Source organism: Stegostoma tigrinum, chromosome 4 (genome assembly GCF_030684315.1).
Source record: "Stegostoma tigrinum isolate sSteTig4 chromosome 4, sSteTig4.hap1, whole genome shotgun sequence".
Classification (NCBI taxonomy): domain Eukaryota; kingdom Metazoa; phylum Chordata; class Chondrichthyes; order Orectolobiformes; family Stegostomatidae; genus Stegostoma; species Stegostoma tigrinum.
In genome coordinates, this window is record NC_081357.1 from 73,764,052 (window position 1) to 73,781,132 (window position 17,081).

Sequence of the window (17,081 nt, forward strand, 5' to 3'; positions counted from 1 at the left end):
CCTTTCATTATCCAGCACCAGCCGTTGTTGTGGTGAATGGCATTAAAAATCATATCAAGATCCAGATCATGTCAATAGATCCCAAAGTTTACAAATTAAAGAATCCCCTTACCTTCCAAGCACAGTTTCCTTCTATAGGAGTGGAATGGTTCCACATGCAAGCATGTCAGGAATGCAATGAATGAACCACTTTCAAGCAGGGTTGATGTTGAATAAGGAATAGCAAATGTGATTGTATATAAATGAAACTGAAGTTACAGTTCGGCGTCCTTAGAAATGTTTTTGTAACTGTATCAAAATGTTCTTCACACAGGAATTTCCTGTATTCAAGTATAACCGACCCATAACTGATCCTACTTCAATAAAGTATGAGATCAAAAGAACACACCCCCCATTCCTTCCTGGTCACAGGAGACGGAAGGGGTTTCAGTAAACCATCGTGAGTCATCGGAGAAATTTTATTTCACCCATTGTGAAAAAACATTAAGTGAATCAGTGGTGCAATGTTAAAAGGCTTTGATCAATGAAGGTTAAGAAATCTATGCTTCCATGGTTGAGTTAACAATGCTTTGAGTCTTAGTCAATAGTGTAACTTCTACTGGCATCTGTATGGAGAAAATTCACTAAAATTGGCAAATGAAGAATTTCCCCACCTACACAGAATATTTGTTGGAAGTCCACTTTCATTACATTTTAGCTCCACATTGCCAGGATGTTTACTCACTTGAGAAACGAATTGCCTCAGAGTATTTGGTGGTGGTTGAGTTTCCAAAATCTCCTCCTACTCTAATATGTAATGCTTGTGTTGCAAGAGAACAGCAATTGCAACATTTCAATTTACTACATTAACTGTAGGGAACCAAAGTAAATTATTGATGTCATTAACAAAGAAGTACCCTACAATGATCAGGAATTTCTGCTTTCAAGTTGACAGGACTCAGTGGTAGCTCACAGTTTTGTGTAGTACTCTGTAATTACACTATCTTTCTTTAAATATAGCTACAAATGAAGAAGTGATGGTTGGTTTGTTTACATTTTGAGTCACTGCAAGATTGGTGAGTAAAGGGCTGTATTTGTTTAAAAATTCTCATAAAATCAAGCATTGTTTGCTAGCAATTAGCATCTTACTTAAAATATTACTTTAAGTTTACAATTCTTCCATACTTGGGTGGGGCTAATCAAGCTCTCTGCTGGGAGAAGGTGAGACCAGATTATTAAGTAACTGCACTAAAAAGTGTTGCATAACTGTCAGATAGTAGACTTGTTTTAAACCACAGAAGCATAAATAAACGATTTTAAGTGAAGTGTACAGAATGTAGTGGAAAAGAATGAAATCATTGCAGTTTGGTGAGAACAGGAGGTCAGTGAGGGATCTTTATTCTTTATCCTTTTTCTACCTTTGTCAGCCTCCAGGTGGCAAAGAGTTGAAAAAATGCTGAGAAGGCTGAGTTTAAAAAAAGGAGTAATGTTACAGGTGAATTGCTTTCTCGAATCTTCAGTTTGAGTACAAAAGGCAGCTTACTTTATGGCAGGACAGCTCAGCCAGGTGGAATTCCCATCCTGTGGCAGGTGGAAATCATTGACGTATCACAATCTAAATGAATATAGATGCGTGAAGAATCGAGAGGAACTTGGGCTTTAGTGACCAGGATCAACTCTGGTTCATCGACAAAATGGAGAGTTATATGGATAGCATGTTCAGAGAGGCAGTCACACCGCAGGTCAGGCGCTTACAGGCAAGTGTGGAATATCTAACTGCCAGACAGTACAGGAGTCTCCTGAAGTTACACTTGAGCATCAGTTTCCATTCTGGATACTGGTGAGGGTTACAGTCCCTCAGCAAAGTACATGATGCATCAAGCCTATGGCACCACTTGTAGATCACCTGTACAGCAGGGAAAGAAGGAGAATGAAGCACAGTAGTGAAAATGCTTTGTTAGATATGCAATAGAAAGGAGGATGTGGTCCTTCAGTCAGAATTGAGGGAGCTACATAGATTAGCATACAGAACCTCAAATAGCAGTTTCCAGAATACTCCTACAGCCACAGACTAGTGAGTAAGGAATTAGTAGGAGGATGAATGTGTTGATGGAAATATGATGCAAGAGGGAGGGCTTCCAAGCTGAACAGATTGCACTTGAACAAAGTTGGGATTAAATTCCATGGCAGAGCATTTTGTTGGTGCTGTTAGAAGGTTTTAAACTAGCTCTGCTGTGTATAGGAAACAGGGAAGCATATTACAGCATAATACCAGGTTATTAATAACTGGAGTTGGAGTAAGGGAGCAAGTAAAACTTTCTAAATCAGGGTTACTGCAGTTATGTGAAGGGAAAATGTAGTTACCCAAATATGGACTAGGATAATGTAAGCACTGAAGACAGAGAGGGCCAAGTATTCTTAGATTTTGTTCAGGTGAATTTTCTACAGTAGTATGTGGTATGTCCAATAAGAAAGGATTTACTGTTGGACCTGGTTCTTGGAGATGAATTGGATCCAGTAGATTGAGTGCCAGTGGGGACATGCTTAGAGAGTAGTGATCATTAGTATAAAATTTAGAATGGTGGTGGAAAGGAATAGACAATCCAGAAGAAGAATAATTAACTGTGGGAACAGTCAATTTCAATGAGCAAGAGTAGAGTTGGCCAAAAGTTAGTGGAAAATACTGTAGTTGAACAATGTGCATGTGAAAAGAATATTTACTCTTGTAGGTAGTCTAGATCTAGGGAGTGCTGTTTTCAAATTCAGGATTGCCTTCAATGAAGGAATAGTTTGAATACAATTTTTGTATATTTCCTCAAAAGGAAAAGTAGTGCAAACAAATGCAAAACTCACGAGATGAGAAAAAACAAGATAGAAAAATCAAGACGATGAAAAACTGTGCACTTAAGACAGGTGTCAGGTAAAAAAATACAAATCAGAGCCAAACTAAACACAAATATCCACCGCACATAGTTATGAAGTAGGAGCAATGGGCTATTCAGTCCTTTAAGCCTGCTCCATCATTCATAATGACCACAGCTGTCTCACTTGTATTTAAAATTTCACATTCCATCTATCCCCTATAATCTGATTCCACGCCTAACAAGATTTTGCATCCGAGATAATGGGAACTACAAATGCTGGATAATCCGAGATAACAAATTGTGGAGCTGGATGAACACAGCAGGCCAAGCAGCATCTTAGGAGCACAAAAGCTGATGTTTCAGGCCTAGACCCATCAGAAAAGGGGGATGGGGAGAGGAATCTGAAATAAATAGGGAGAGAGGGGGAGGCGGACCAAAGATGGATAGAGGAGAACATAGGTGGAGAGGAGAGTGTAGGTTGGGAGGTAAGGACGGGATAGGTCAGCCTGGGGAGGACAGGCAGGTCCAGGGTGTGGAAGAGGTTAGTAGGTAGGAAATAGAGGTGCGACTTGAGGTAGGAGGAGGGGATAGGTGAGAGGCAGAACAGGTTAGGGAGGCGGGGTCGAGCTGGGCTGGTTTTGGGATGCAGAGGGGAGGGAAGCCTGTGAAGTCCACTTGGGAACCCTGCAGCCCAATGGTATCAAAGTGGAATATGAGTTGCTGTTCCTGCAACTTTTGGGTGGCATCATTATGGCACTGCAGGAGGCCCAGGATGGACATGTCGTCTAAGGAATGGGAGAGGGAGTTAAAGTGGTTTACGACTGAGAGGTGCAGTTGTTTATCCAACCCCAAAGACATTTTTCCTTCCCCACCCTTGTCTGCCTTCCGGAGAGATCACTCTCTCCGGGACTCCCTTGTCTGCTCCACACTCCCCTCCAACCCCACCACACCCGGCACTTTCCCCTGCAACTGCAGGAAGGGTTACACTTGCCCCCACACCACCTCCCTCACCCCCATCCCAGGCCCCAAGATGACTTTCCACATCAAGCAGATGTTCACCTGCACATTTGGTATACTGCATCCACTGTACCCATTGTGGGATCCTCTACATTGGGGAAACCAAGCAGAGGCTTGGAGACCGCTTTGCAGATTCTGTATTCCTCTGCCTTAAAAATATTCAATGACCTTGATAACAAATGGAAGGGTCCCGATCCGAAACATCAGCTTTCCTATTCTTCTGATGCTCCTGGCCTGCTGTGCTCCTCCAGCACCAAACTTTGTTATCTCTGACTTCAGCGTCTGTAATTCTTGTTATTTCAATGACCCTGTTTGCACCGCCTTCTGAGACAGTTTTCCAAAGTCGCACAACTTTGAGACAAAGAAATCTCTAATTTCTTTCCTAAAAGGGCAATCTCTAATTTGAAAACTGCGCTTCCTCGATCTGGACTGCCAAGCGTAAATATTCTTTGTTTTGATCAGATATTAAATTCTTCATAAGTATTAAAATGTAAGTGTCTCATCAAGGAGGCATTATTGTCACTGCAGAGTCATTACATTTTATAAGTGGCTCAGCATCCCAAATTATGAGACAACGAAGTGTAGAGCTGGATGAACATAGCAGGCCAAGCAGCATCTTAGGAGCACAAAAGCTGACATTTCAGGTCTGGACCCTTCATCAGAAAAGGGGGAGGGGGAGAGGGTTCTGCAATAAAATAGGGAGAGTGGGGGAGGCGGATCAAAGATGAATAGAGGAGAAGATAGGTGGAGAGAAGATAGACAAGATTCTCCTCTATCCATCTTCGATCCGCCTCCCCCTCACTCCCTATTTATTTCAGAACCCTCTCCCCCTCCCCCTTTTGTGATAAAGGGTCTAGGCCCGAAATGTCAGCTTCTGTGCTCCTAAGATGCTGCTTGGCCTGCTGTGTTCATCCAGCTCCACACTTTGTTATCTCAGATTCTCCAGCATCTGCAGTTCCCATTATCCCAAATTATGATCTGACTATTAATTTCCTTTTGTTATTCATGCTATCTTCATATCACTGCCAAGGCCAAGATTTCTCAAATATCTCTAATTAAATTTGTAAAGTTATTTGCAAGACACGTTTTTAAATAGTGGCAGTGCCTGTAGTGTAGATATTTTCCCAATGCATGTAAAAGGAAGGAGATCCAGAGAGACTGAAGAAATGGTGTGATCACTCCAAGTCACGATGAGGTGGTGGTGCTGCCATGCACCTGCAGTCCTTGTCCTTTTCTAAATAACAGAAATAGCAGATTTGGAACATGCTAATAAAGAACACTTTGGGAGTTACTGCACTGCATCTTATATATAGTATGCACCTACCACCTCTGCCAGTGGTGGATGGGTTGCTGATCAAACATAGTGTTTGCGTGGAATGATGTTGAGTGTTGTTGGAGCAGCACTACTCCAGAAAAGTGGGGAATACTTCATAATACTCCTTAATGCGTCTTGTAGATGATAGAAGGCCTGAGTTGAATTCAAGGTAACAGCTCATTGCCACATTCACAGAGTAATCATGGATGCAAAACAAATCCTGATATTGCCAAGATACTCTCACTCATGGAATGATTTTTTAAAAATTAATTGTTTGCTGGAAAGAAATGAGAAAAACTGTAGAAAAACCAGGTGAGTGAGATATTCACATTATCCTACAAATGAAAAGAATGCATAAATCACTGGCCAGATCTTCTGGTATCTGAATACTGCTAGATATGTATTAGATTCCCTGGAAGTCTGAATGCAATGACTGCAGGAATTGGCTGTGAAATCTGAACTTCTAACAGGAAATTCCTCTGCACCAAAACATCCTCCAAAAAGCAGTCTCTGAATCTGAGTTAGGTTAAAGACTTCAGATGGTTCCAACTTACATGGGTGGATATCCTGGAAATGTTATCAGAAAATGCTAACCTAACTCCCAAGTAGCTACTGACCCCACTCCCATCCCGACTCCCTGCAACTCTCCAACTCCACCCTGACCCTCAACTGTTCAACACAACTTCCCTATCCGACTTCCCTCTGACCACAACCTTCCCCTTTGAAATGCTGCCTCTAAGTCTCTCACTCCACCTCAATTTTCTTCCTGATTTGACTCAATCTCACCTTTTTAGTAACCTGGCACCCTTCGCACTTGCCACCTTATCATGTGATTCTCCCTGAAACTCTACCCAACTGTTGCTCTAATCCCTTACCTCACCCATTCTGGAACTTACTAGAATACAGCGGTTGCTTTCATAAAATGGGAGCAGGGCTTTTGTGCAGATTCTCTCCTCAGGCAATTATTCTGACTGGTCAGCATCAGAAAGAAGGGACTGAAAGCTGACAGTAGAATTTGAGATAATGAACTGTGAGGCTGGATGAACACAGCAGGCCCAGCATCTCAGGAGCACAAGAGCTGACGTTTCGGGCCTAGACCCTTCAGAGAGGGGGCTGGGGTGAGGGTTCTGGAATAAATAGAGAGAGAGAGGGGGAGGCGGACCGAAGATGGAGAGAAGAGAAGATAGGTGGAGAGGAGAGTATAGGTGGGGAGGTAGGGAGGGGATAGGTCAGTCCAGGGAAGACGGACAGGTCAAGGAGATGGGATAAGGTTGGCCATTGTTTACTGCACCATCCGACTAATATGTTTTAGACTTGTAGCTTGATCCTTTCTAACAATTATTCTTTTTACAAAAGTATCATAATTGCTCATTTTACAACTTTAGAGAGAAGGATACTACATCTTTTTAACCAATCAGCCATACAACTATTTTGTCAGCTGGATGAAAAAATGGAGAAGGAAATGACTTTCAGTCTATCTCCTGTCAACTGTCAAATGGTAGCTGGCCTTGCCTGCAGTAAGTCAGCTCATTGAAATCAAAAAAAAATGCAACTGATTGACAGTCACAAGGAGCTAGGCTGTTTTTAGCCCTAAGTCATATCTTTACTTACCAAAAACAATGCTTGCTTTCCCCAGTATCACAGACCTCTTACCAGTGAAAAGATGCAAGCTACATTGTGGAAAAGCAATAAAACGATCCATCCGGTTAGGGGGCAAACTTCAATCAACACAGCAGGAGAGTTAATGAGTTAACAAAACCTAGATCAATCTTTTCCCATGGGATCATGTTTTAGTGGCTTATTATTAGCATATTTGTCATTCAAAGCAAAAGCTTGCTATGCCTTGAAACTAGTTGCCTCTAAAACAGTTGGCATTTGAGAGATTGATTTCGGTTGGCATAATAACTAAAAGTGTTTTTTCATCACAAAGTAATGCCTTCTATCGAAACAGCCTGACACTTCCAACGATTTACTGGCAGCAGCATAACCCAAGATGGGACAGACAAGAACACCGGTAGACAGTGCTATAATTAATCAGGGCTTTCAGCTAAATGTGCAGTAACTTAATCCTGCACATTACAAGCAAGCCATTCATTTATACTTTATAACAACCACCAAGATATCAAAGGCATATAACTTTTATGTTGATATTTTTGTTCAGCCCAGTCAACTCCTTACAGGGTGAAATTAATTATCCTGCACTCCTACACAGTTCTCAAAAGGGAGCACAGGCTGGAGATAAGGGTATGACATTGTAGCTCATTATTCGGCCTATAATCCCTTTGAACACAGTTCCCTAATGGAAGCGTGGGATCAGTGATTTTCGTGTTATGATTTTACACCCAATGCTCCCAGAGGAAGAAGCCGAACTCTGCCCACAGACATATGTGAAAACTATTCAAGTATTTTTGAGTCAGAGTAGATAGAGAGGAGTGGAGGAATAAGGAGCAAAGGACACAGATTTAAGATGATTAAGAAAAGAATCAAAGGTGAGGTTTTATTTTTATGCAGTGAGTGGTTAGAAACAGTAATGTGCTGGTTAAAAGTAGTTGGAATCAGAATTATGTCTAACTTCTAAACTGGAACTGGACACACACCTGAAGATAAAATACTTGCAAGGAAAGTGTAGAGGATAGGAACAAGTTGAAATACTAGAACGTGGTTTAGACGAGACAAGCCGAATAGCCCCCTTCTATGCTGTAACTATGATTCAGTGCGTTGCACTGTAGTAACTTTTGCACAAGAATATTAGGACTTTGGATGATGTCCTGGAGCTGCTCCACACCAGTTCAAAATAGGACACTGCAAATACTCAAGGAAAAGGCTATCAAACTCTGAAGACTGGAAATTGAAAGCAATAGTTAAGTCAAACCTGTAGATGTTATAGATATGTACAATTTATAAAGAAATGCTTACAGGTTAAATAAGTGGACAAAAGGTTGGCAGAATATAATGAAGGAAAATATCAAGTTCTTCATTTTGGAAGGGAGAACAAAAGACCAGAGTGTTAATTGAATGGAAAACAACTGCAAGAAGTTTTAACACAAGGATTATGCACCGCGAAGAAGGTTACTTCAGAATACAACTGGTTCTTGAAAGATGGGCCAATGGGCAGAGGAATGGTAGGTGAAATCTAATTTAGATAAATGTGAGGTGCTAGATTTCAGAAAGGCAGGAACAGGATACTGAGTGTGGATGATCAGCCATGATCATAATGAATGGTGGTGCTGGCTAGAAGGGCCAAATGGCCTACTCCTGCACCTATTGTCTAAATCAAGACAGGACTCATCACCTAATGGTAGGGTCCTGGAATGTGTTGCTGAACAAAGAGACCTTGGAGTGCAGGTTCATAGTCCCTTGAAAGTAGGGTCGCAGATAGATAGGACAGTGAAGGCAGCATTTGGTATGTTTCTCTGATGAAGGGTCTAGGCCCAAAACATCAGCTTTTGTGCTCTTGAGATGCTGCTTGGCCTGCTGTGTTCATCCAGCTCCACACTTTATTATCTTTATTTGGTACGTTTGCCTTTATTGGTCACTGCGTTGAGTATGGGAATTGGGATGTCATATTGTGGATGCATGGGACATTGCTTAGGCCACTTTTGAAATACTGCATGCAATTCTGGTGTCTCTGCTACAGGAAGGATGTTGTGACACTTGAAAGGATGCAGAAAAGATTTACAAGGATGTTGCTGGGGCTGGTCGGTTTGAGCTATAGGGAGAGGCTGAATAGACTGGGGCTACTTTCCCTGGTGTGTCAGAGGCTGAGGGGTGACCTTATGGAGGTTTATAAAATCATTATGGGCATGAATAGGGTGAAAAAACAAGGTTTTGTCCCCAGGAAAGGGGAGTCCAAAATTTAAGGACGTACGTTTAAGGTGAGAGGGGAAAGATATAAAAGGGATCTAAGGTGCAATGTTTTCATGCAGAGGTTGATGCAAGCATGGATCGAACTGTTAGATGAAGTGCCACAGGCATCTGAAATTCCTAAAGCAGCCAGTTTTAATTTGCTCAGAAACTGAGTGGTACATGCAGTTCCAGCATCAGAGTTAGCTCAGACTGACCTGGCGGAAACCTGCCTGGAGATTTTCAGAGTAATTTTACATATAAGTTAGATTGGGGTTATCATACTTGCAATTAATGAGATCGAGGGGACATCTGATAGAGGTGTGGAATATGAAACCAAATTTAGATAAAGTTGATAAAGAAAGTCTGTTTCAATTGACTGATAGTAGGACTGAGACAGAGAGGTTCTTGATTACCAAGAAGATCAAGGGTTACAGGGAGAAAGCAGGAGAATGGTGAGGAACTTATCAGCCATGATCAAACAGTGGAGAAGACATGATGGGCCAAATGGCATAATTTCTGCTCCTATGTCTTCTGGTCTTAAAAGAGATAGCTATGAAGTTTTCAAGATGATTTGTAGCTCATTTTGTGGATGAGGTTGTAGACATGCCTGACGAGCCAGTGGGTTTGGTTGCAAATGTTTGTCATCCTGCTAGGTAACATCAGTGAAGCATTTTCAAATTATACATTTTCAACCAAACCCACAGCTCACCATGATAGCTCTGAGATTTGTGACCGAACATACAGGGTTACACGAAGAAGGCCTTTATGAAACAAATGGTAATGGCATGGAACTCACTACCTGTGAGGAAGATGGCAGTGGTGATCATGAATGATAGTAAAATGAAACTGCATGGAATCTTGAAGGAGTGAATAAGAAAACCTGTGAGGATTGACTAAAGCTCCACAGAGACCAAGAAAGAATTCAATGGACCAATTTTTTCTTTTGCGCTAATATGATTATATAACCCCGAAACTCACCAGAATTATTCTGTGTCCCAAGGCCTAATTTCTGAACGTTATGGCCTGAACATGAGCCTAAATATTTTCTACCCCTTCTCATATTCATCATAGGTACATACTTTTGTATCTTAAACATAATGTACATTGAATCTAAGGTTAAGTGAAGTTTTAGTGGATTCAGGTACGACATTTTGAAAAATATAAAGCATAGATTTTATTTTGCCATAATTTTGAACTTGTGAACACATTCACCAGTGGAATTATTTTATAGCCTAAATGTTGCTGAGAGAAATCTAGTCTATCTAAACCCATCAATTTGCAATCCCTTGTGTTTAGTGAGTGGGCAGAGCTATATCAATCTCAAAGATTTGGCAAAGATATTGGCACAACATGAAACTCAGTCACACCATTACTTTGTGGGAATTGTGCAGCATAAATAAAGTCCACACCAGACATGTGGTATTTCAGTATGAGTCTCCAAGTATCATTATAATAAAAGGAATTTCCCATCAAATCTGAACCAACTCCTATCTCCTGGGTCAACAGAAAAACTGGGCTTAGTATCAAGTTTCCATCTGCTCATTTAAAATAGAATGAAGGCTTGTCCCAGCATTTAAATCATTTCTCAACTTTGACCAGGATTTGCATAATTGCTATCAGCAATATTTATCTCTAATACCTAACAGTTTTGTGCATCTAGGTGAAAATCATAATACACATCTGCACAAAGACTGTCACTTTTCTGTTTACCCAGAAGTCCAAGTATAGCATCCCAGGGGCAAACAGACAGGATTCATATCAGTCATGTGTGCCTGAGATCTTACTGATCTGCACGTACTTTTTCCAGTGACTCACATGATGCTACGCAAGACGTTCCACACCTTTAAACTAAACAACAGATGAATATAATTATCCCTTCAACATTCCTCAACAACAATGAAGTAGGTTACCTTCCAGTGGTTAGAATAAGGGCCCTGCCACAGCCAACTTGCCCATAGGAACAGAAAAACTAGAAGACATTGTAACACAGTCATAGGATTTAATGCAAACAATGCAGTAAATTAATTTATATTCTCATCTTTGATGGTGTCCTTTATATCAAAGATAATAAATTGATCTTGCATTGATAATGCAACCTCAGGGTATTCCAAGTGCTTTACATCTGATGGATTACTTTTGAAGTATAGTCACTGCTGCAAGATAGGAAACATGACCACCAGTTTAGTGCACAGCAGACTTCTACTGACCACCATTGTGACAATAACAGGCAATTTGCTTCATTTGGTTGGCATGTAATCTCTCATTTCTTCCTTGACAGTATAGTGTGGAAGTTTGGGACGGATGGCAGGCTGAAAAATAACCTTTAAAATTACAGTATGAACACTATTTCCGAGATTAATAATTCCTGGAATTGGACTTGATTCCAGGGCTTTCTGGTTCAGAGGCAGGGGTGTTGAGCCACAAGGCCTCCTTTAGCAATAGTGGTTGAGGAGTGAAAAGCAACCAGTTTGCTGGGGATAACTCATCTGGCATACTTTTAAATACTGTGATGGGATCTTTTACAGGATCTTTACTGCCTTTCCATCTGAAAAATGTAGATGGGGTCTCAAGTTAATATCTAGCCAGAAAGATGGTGCCTCTAACATCGAGTATTTATCTTGACTTTTGTGCTCAGGTCCAGAAGTTGAACTTGAGGTCCCAACTTCTGCCTCAGGGGTGAGCATATTACCAACTGAGCCACGGCCAATGGTAATTGTCCTCAAATTTGGAATAGGGCAAGAGTATTTTTAGATGATTATATGTCTTTGTGTTGATATATTGTGTTGTGGGTGACCATGTGTGACTAGTAAACATCAAATTAGTACATGAGAAGGGTGAAAGCAAACTGATCTCTATAAATTAGAGGCATTGTCTGCTCCAGAAGTCCAACCTTCAAAGCCCAGCAAATTCAGCAACTAGTCATCAGAAACACAATTACAAAGCCTAAATTAGGATTACATTTAGTGCTCACAGCTTGAGAATTGTCCATGTTAGTGAATTAAATGTCATATATGAACTCTATGATATGCATATGATGAGAAAAAGCTCAAATACTCTCAGTATATGGTTTTATTTAGTTCAGTAAAGCAATGGATAACAATAGGGTCTTCATAATTCTCATGTTCTTGTTGTTCATCCTATGAACTTGATCAAACTCAGGTTACATTTCATTTCTATGCTCAGAGGACAAAGAGCTAGTATTAATTCACACGTAACATAAAATTTTGGAGTACAAGTGCTGTGCAACTGAATAAGTTCTTGGCAAATCTGATGCAATCTCAAGTCCAGGTTCCCACCTATCCCCCCAAAACTTTTTACCCCCTTGTTTATCATGAAGTTATCTCTGCTTGAAAAATATTCAATGATCCTGCACGAGCATATTTTGAGGAAGAGCTCCAAAATCTCAAACCTCAAAAAATTATCCTCATAACCGGCTTATAAAGGGTGACCTCTTATTTTACATGGCAACCCCTAGTTCTGGATCATCTCAAGTTGAAATAGCCTTTACACCTTCACCTTGTTATACCCCAACAGGATATTAGACACCAACAGGTACAATCCTAGTCCGCCTGACTTTTCCTTGCAAGACAACCTGCCATTCCAGGTCCAGTCAACATTTTCTGAAATGCTTCCAAAGAATTTACATATTTCCTTAAATAAAGTGACCAATACTGTACACGGTGAGATGTATCATTAACACCTCACATAACCAAGGCACAATCTCCCACTTCTGTGTAGAATTTCACACAGGAAAACAATAACTTTCTTGCTGTACTTGAAAACAAGTATTTTGTGATCCATGCGCTAGGACACCCACATTCCTCTTAATCTCAGAGCAATGCAATTGGTCACTGTTTAGACAATGTGAATTTTTTTTGTGAAAATGCCAAAATGGACAATATCACAATTTACCCATATTATACTCCATTTGCTATATCATCTTTACTCACTTAACCTATTTTAGTAACTGCATTATCTCCTCTTCATAACTTACTTTCCAACCCATCTTTGCTTCATCAATATAGTTAGTATATCTTCAGTTCCTTCATTATTTGTGCAAAACACTGAGGGTCAGCACTGGTCCCAGTGGCACACCACTTATTAGATTTTGCTAACCAAAAAATGATCCATTTATACCTACTCTGTTTACAGTTTGCTAGCTAACCTTCTAATATGCCAATATATTATCTGTTTCATATCATGAGCATTTTTTTGCAACAATCTTTTATGTAACACCTTTTGACAGCCATCTAGAAATCAAAGTGCAGTGCATCCTCTGGCTCTCCTTTGTCCACACCACTTTACATCTGCATAGAACTTCAATAAATTGGTCAAATGTGATTTAATTATTCAATTAAATAATTATTCAACTATTCAAATTCAATTGATTTCATTTTCTGATATTTTAATTACCATTATCACATGCATCATTCCCCTCCATATATCAACACTTCAAAACCACCAATTCTCAGTTTAAAGTTTGCAACTGTACTAGAGAAAATGTTGTTTTGTCAACAGGGTGGAACTTTACCTCCTAACTACTTTAGTAACTTCAGTGTGAGATTCATGCCAAAGAAAGACTCAGCAAGATCAGTTTACTCTGAAATTCCTCCTTGTTAAAATCTGGCCATTTGTGCCAAACTAGGAGAACTGTATCACGGACAGCAAGGGAAAATAATGGATTTCAATGACCAGTACCAAGATTGCCTTAGTAGCATCCCTACTGACCAAGCTGGACGAGTACTGAATGATATACAAAAACATCAGTGAAAAGAAATCAGAGTTAACATTTCAGGTCCAGTGACCCTTCCACAGATGCTGCCAGACCTGCTAAGCTTTTCCAGCAACTTCTGATTTACAGCATCCACAATTCTTTCAGTTTTTACTGAATGATATAGTTGAGCTTGCAACAGGTAGTGACAGGAGCAACACAAGGGAAATGCTTGCAAGTCTATAAACTTAAACAGAGTAGTAACAATTTGCAACAATATGCAAACAAGATGGTACCTGTTTTTAGCAGCACCTTATGTCACACAGTGGGTCAGAATCTGAGCAATAAGCAAATATCTGGGGGAGGTCTGACCTCATCCTCACTTACCCCAAGCCCCTTTGTAAATATATTTTAGACAGTGATCACAACTTAGTCTTTATGGAGCCAAAATGCCTTCTTCACATGAGGATACTTTCCATCATTTTACAGCATCATGGAGTCATACAGGACAGAAACAGGCTGTTTGGCCCAACTCGTCCTGCCAATCAGCTTTCTTAAATTAAACTAGTCCAATTTGCCTGTGTTTAGCCTGTATCCCTCTAAACCCCTCCATTCCATATACCTGCCCAAAAATGTCTTTTAAATGTTGTAAATGCACCCACCTCTAAAGCTTCCTCTGGCAGCTTGTTCCAGATATGCACCACCCTCTGTGTGAAAAAGTTGCCGCTCAGATCCCTTTTAAATCCTTCCCCTCTCACCTTAAATCTAATCCCTCTAGTTTTAGGCTGACCTACCCTAGGAAAAACACCTGGGCTATTCACTTCATCTACGCCCCTCATGATTTTATAAACTTCTACAAGGTCACTCCTCAGCCTCCGACACTCCAGGAAGAAAAGACCCAGTCTCTCCTTACAATTCAAACCTTTCAATCTTGGTAACATCCTTCCGAGAGATGGGTGGCTAGCATTGTATGCAGAATTTCAAGTGTGGCCTTACCAATGTCTTGTACAGCTGCAACATGAAGTCCCAACCCCTGTACTCAGTGCTATGATTGATGAAGGTAAGTATGCCAAATGCCTTCTCCACCGCCTTGTCTACCTGTGGCATGACTTTCAAGGAACCATGCACCCCTCAGTGTCTCTGCTCAACAACACTTCCCAGGGCCTACCATTAACTGTGTAAGTCTTGCCCTGGTTTGTCCTACCAAAATGCAACACCTCACATTTATCTGAATTAAACTCTATTTACCATTCCTTGGGCCACTGGCCTAGTTGATCATGATCCCACTGTACGCTTGGTTAACCTTCACTGTCCACTATACCACCAATTTTAGTGTCATCCGCAAACTTACACACCATGCTTCCTATATGCTCATCCAAATCCTTTAAATAAATTACATGCAACAACGGACCCAGCACCGATCTTTGTAACACTGCTGGTCACAAGCCGACCATCTGAACAACAGCCCTCTGTCACCATCCTGAATATCCTACAATCAAACCAATTTTATACCCACTGGCTCATTCTCCCTGGATCCCATATGATCTAACCTTACTAAGCAGTCTACCAGTGGAATCTTGTCAAAAGCCTTGCTAAAGTTCATGTAGAAACATCTACTGATTGACCTTTATCTATCTTCTTGACCTCCTCTTCAAAAAACTCAAATTTGAGAGACACAAATTCCCATAGAGAAAGCCATGCTGATTATCCCTAATCAATTCTTGCCTTTCCAAATGCATACAGATCCTGTCTCTCAGAATCCCCTTTAGCAACGTACCCACCAGTGACATCAGGCTCATTGATCTGTAATTCCCTGGCTTTTCCTTGCAGCCTTTCCTAACTAATGGTACAGCGTTAGCCACCCTCCAGTCTTATGGACTCTCACCATGGCTGTTGATGATGGAAATATCACTGCTAGGGGCCTCAATTTCTTCCCTAGCTTTCCACAGTGTACCGGGATACCTATCATCAGGTGCTGGAGATTTATCTATCATGTGCATTTTAAGACCTCAACTTCTCTTCCTTAATGTGGATTATTTTCATGACATCACTATTTCCCAGAGTTGCGTAGCTTCCATTTCTTTCTTCAGTAAATACAGACGCAAAATATTCATTTAGGATCTCACCCGTCTCTTGTGGTTCCATACCTAGATGACCTTAAAGATCTTTAAAGGACACTTTTTTCTCTCCCGAGTTACTCTTTTGCCCTTAATATTCTTGTAGAATTTCTTTGGATTCTCCTTTATTTTATCTGCCAAAGCTATCTTATGTCCCCTTTTTGCCCTTCTGATTTCCTCTTCACTGCACTCTTATACTCCTCCTATACTCAAGGGAGTCACTTGATCTCAGCTTTCTACACCTGATATATGCCTTCTTCTTTTTCTTAATATCTCTCATCATCCAGTGTTCCCTACTCCTGCCAGCCTTGCCCTTCACACTAGCAGAAACATGCCCCTGAACACTCATCTCTGTTGAAAGCCTTCCACTTGCCAAATATCCCTTTACCTGCGAAAAGCCTCCCACAATCAACTTTTGTAAATTCCTTCAAAATTGGCCTTGCCCAATTTTGAATTTTAACTTGTGAACCATGCATATCATTTTCCATAACTATAATAAAGCTAGTATAATAATGATCACTAGTCCCGAGTCACTGGCCCAGACTTACTTTCTAATAGGAGGTCAAGTTTTGCCCTTTCTCGTCGGGCCATCTACATATTAATTCAGAAAGTTTTCTTGAACACGCTTAACAAATTCCTCCCCATCCAAGCTCTCAACACTATTGACAATCCCAGTCTATGTTTAGAAAGTTAAAATCCCTTACTATTACAATTCTACTGTTCTTACAGCTATCTGATCTCCCTACACATTCATTCCCAAATTTTCCACCGAATATTGGGGGCCATATAGTACAATCTCAAAGTGATCACAATTTCTTATTTCTCAATTCCATCCATATAGCTTTACTGGACAATGTCAGGAATATTCTCTAAGTATTGTTGTGATGTTTTCCTTAATCAAAGATGTCATTCTGCCTCCTTCCTTGCCTCCCCTTCTATAGTCATCTGTATCCCAGAATATTGAGCTGCCAATTCTGTCCCCTCCCTCAGCCACATTACTTAGGAATAATGCTGTTCTAAATAGGACGTATCCAGAAGACATCTGGCAACTCAAAACTGCATATGTACATGGTACTGTCAGTCATGATCTGGAGCAAATATATACTTAATTACAATCAGCAACATTGCATCCTGGCATAGGCCTCATTCTACCATTATCATCAACCCAGGACACCAATCCTGCTTCAATAAACAATGTAGGTGAGCATGTGTTAAGCAGCCAGAGGAATACT

At 40.6% G+C, this 17,081-nt stretch overlaps 1 protein-coding gene across 7 annotated transcripts in view; it reads right to left on the reverse strand.

The window, feature by feature from the left end:
* The window catches only part of LOC125452228 (protein eva-1 homolog A), a 301,173-nt gene that overhangs the window by 74,638 nt on the left and 209,454 nt on the right, over positions 1 to 17,081 (reverse strand). Inside the window, exon 1 of one of the 7 annotated variants that reach the window (XM_048530394.1) lies at positions 6,787 to 6,871. The exons of 4 other annotated variants lie outside the window; for them this stretch is intronic. The gene's annotated coding sequence lies outside the window, so the exon portion shown is untranslated. Of the gene's footprint in view, positions 1 to 112; positions 139 to 724; positions 752 to 6,786; positions 6,872 to 17,081 lie in introns of those variants that run through there. 2 more of the 7 variants (XM_048530395.1, XM_048530396.2) reach the window with 2 other exon arrangements.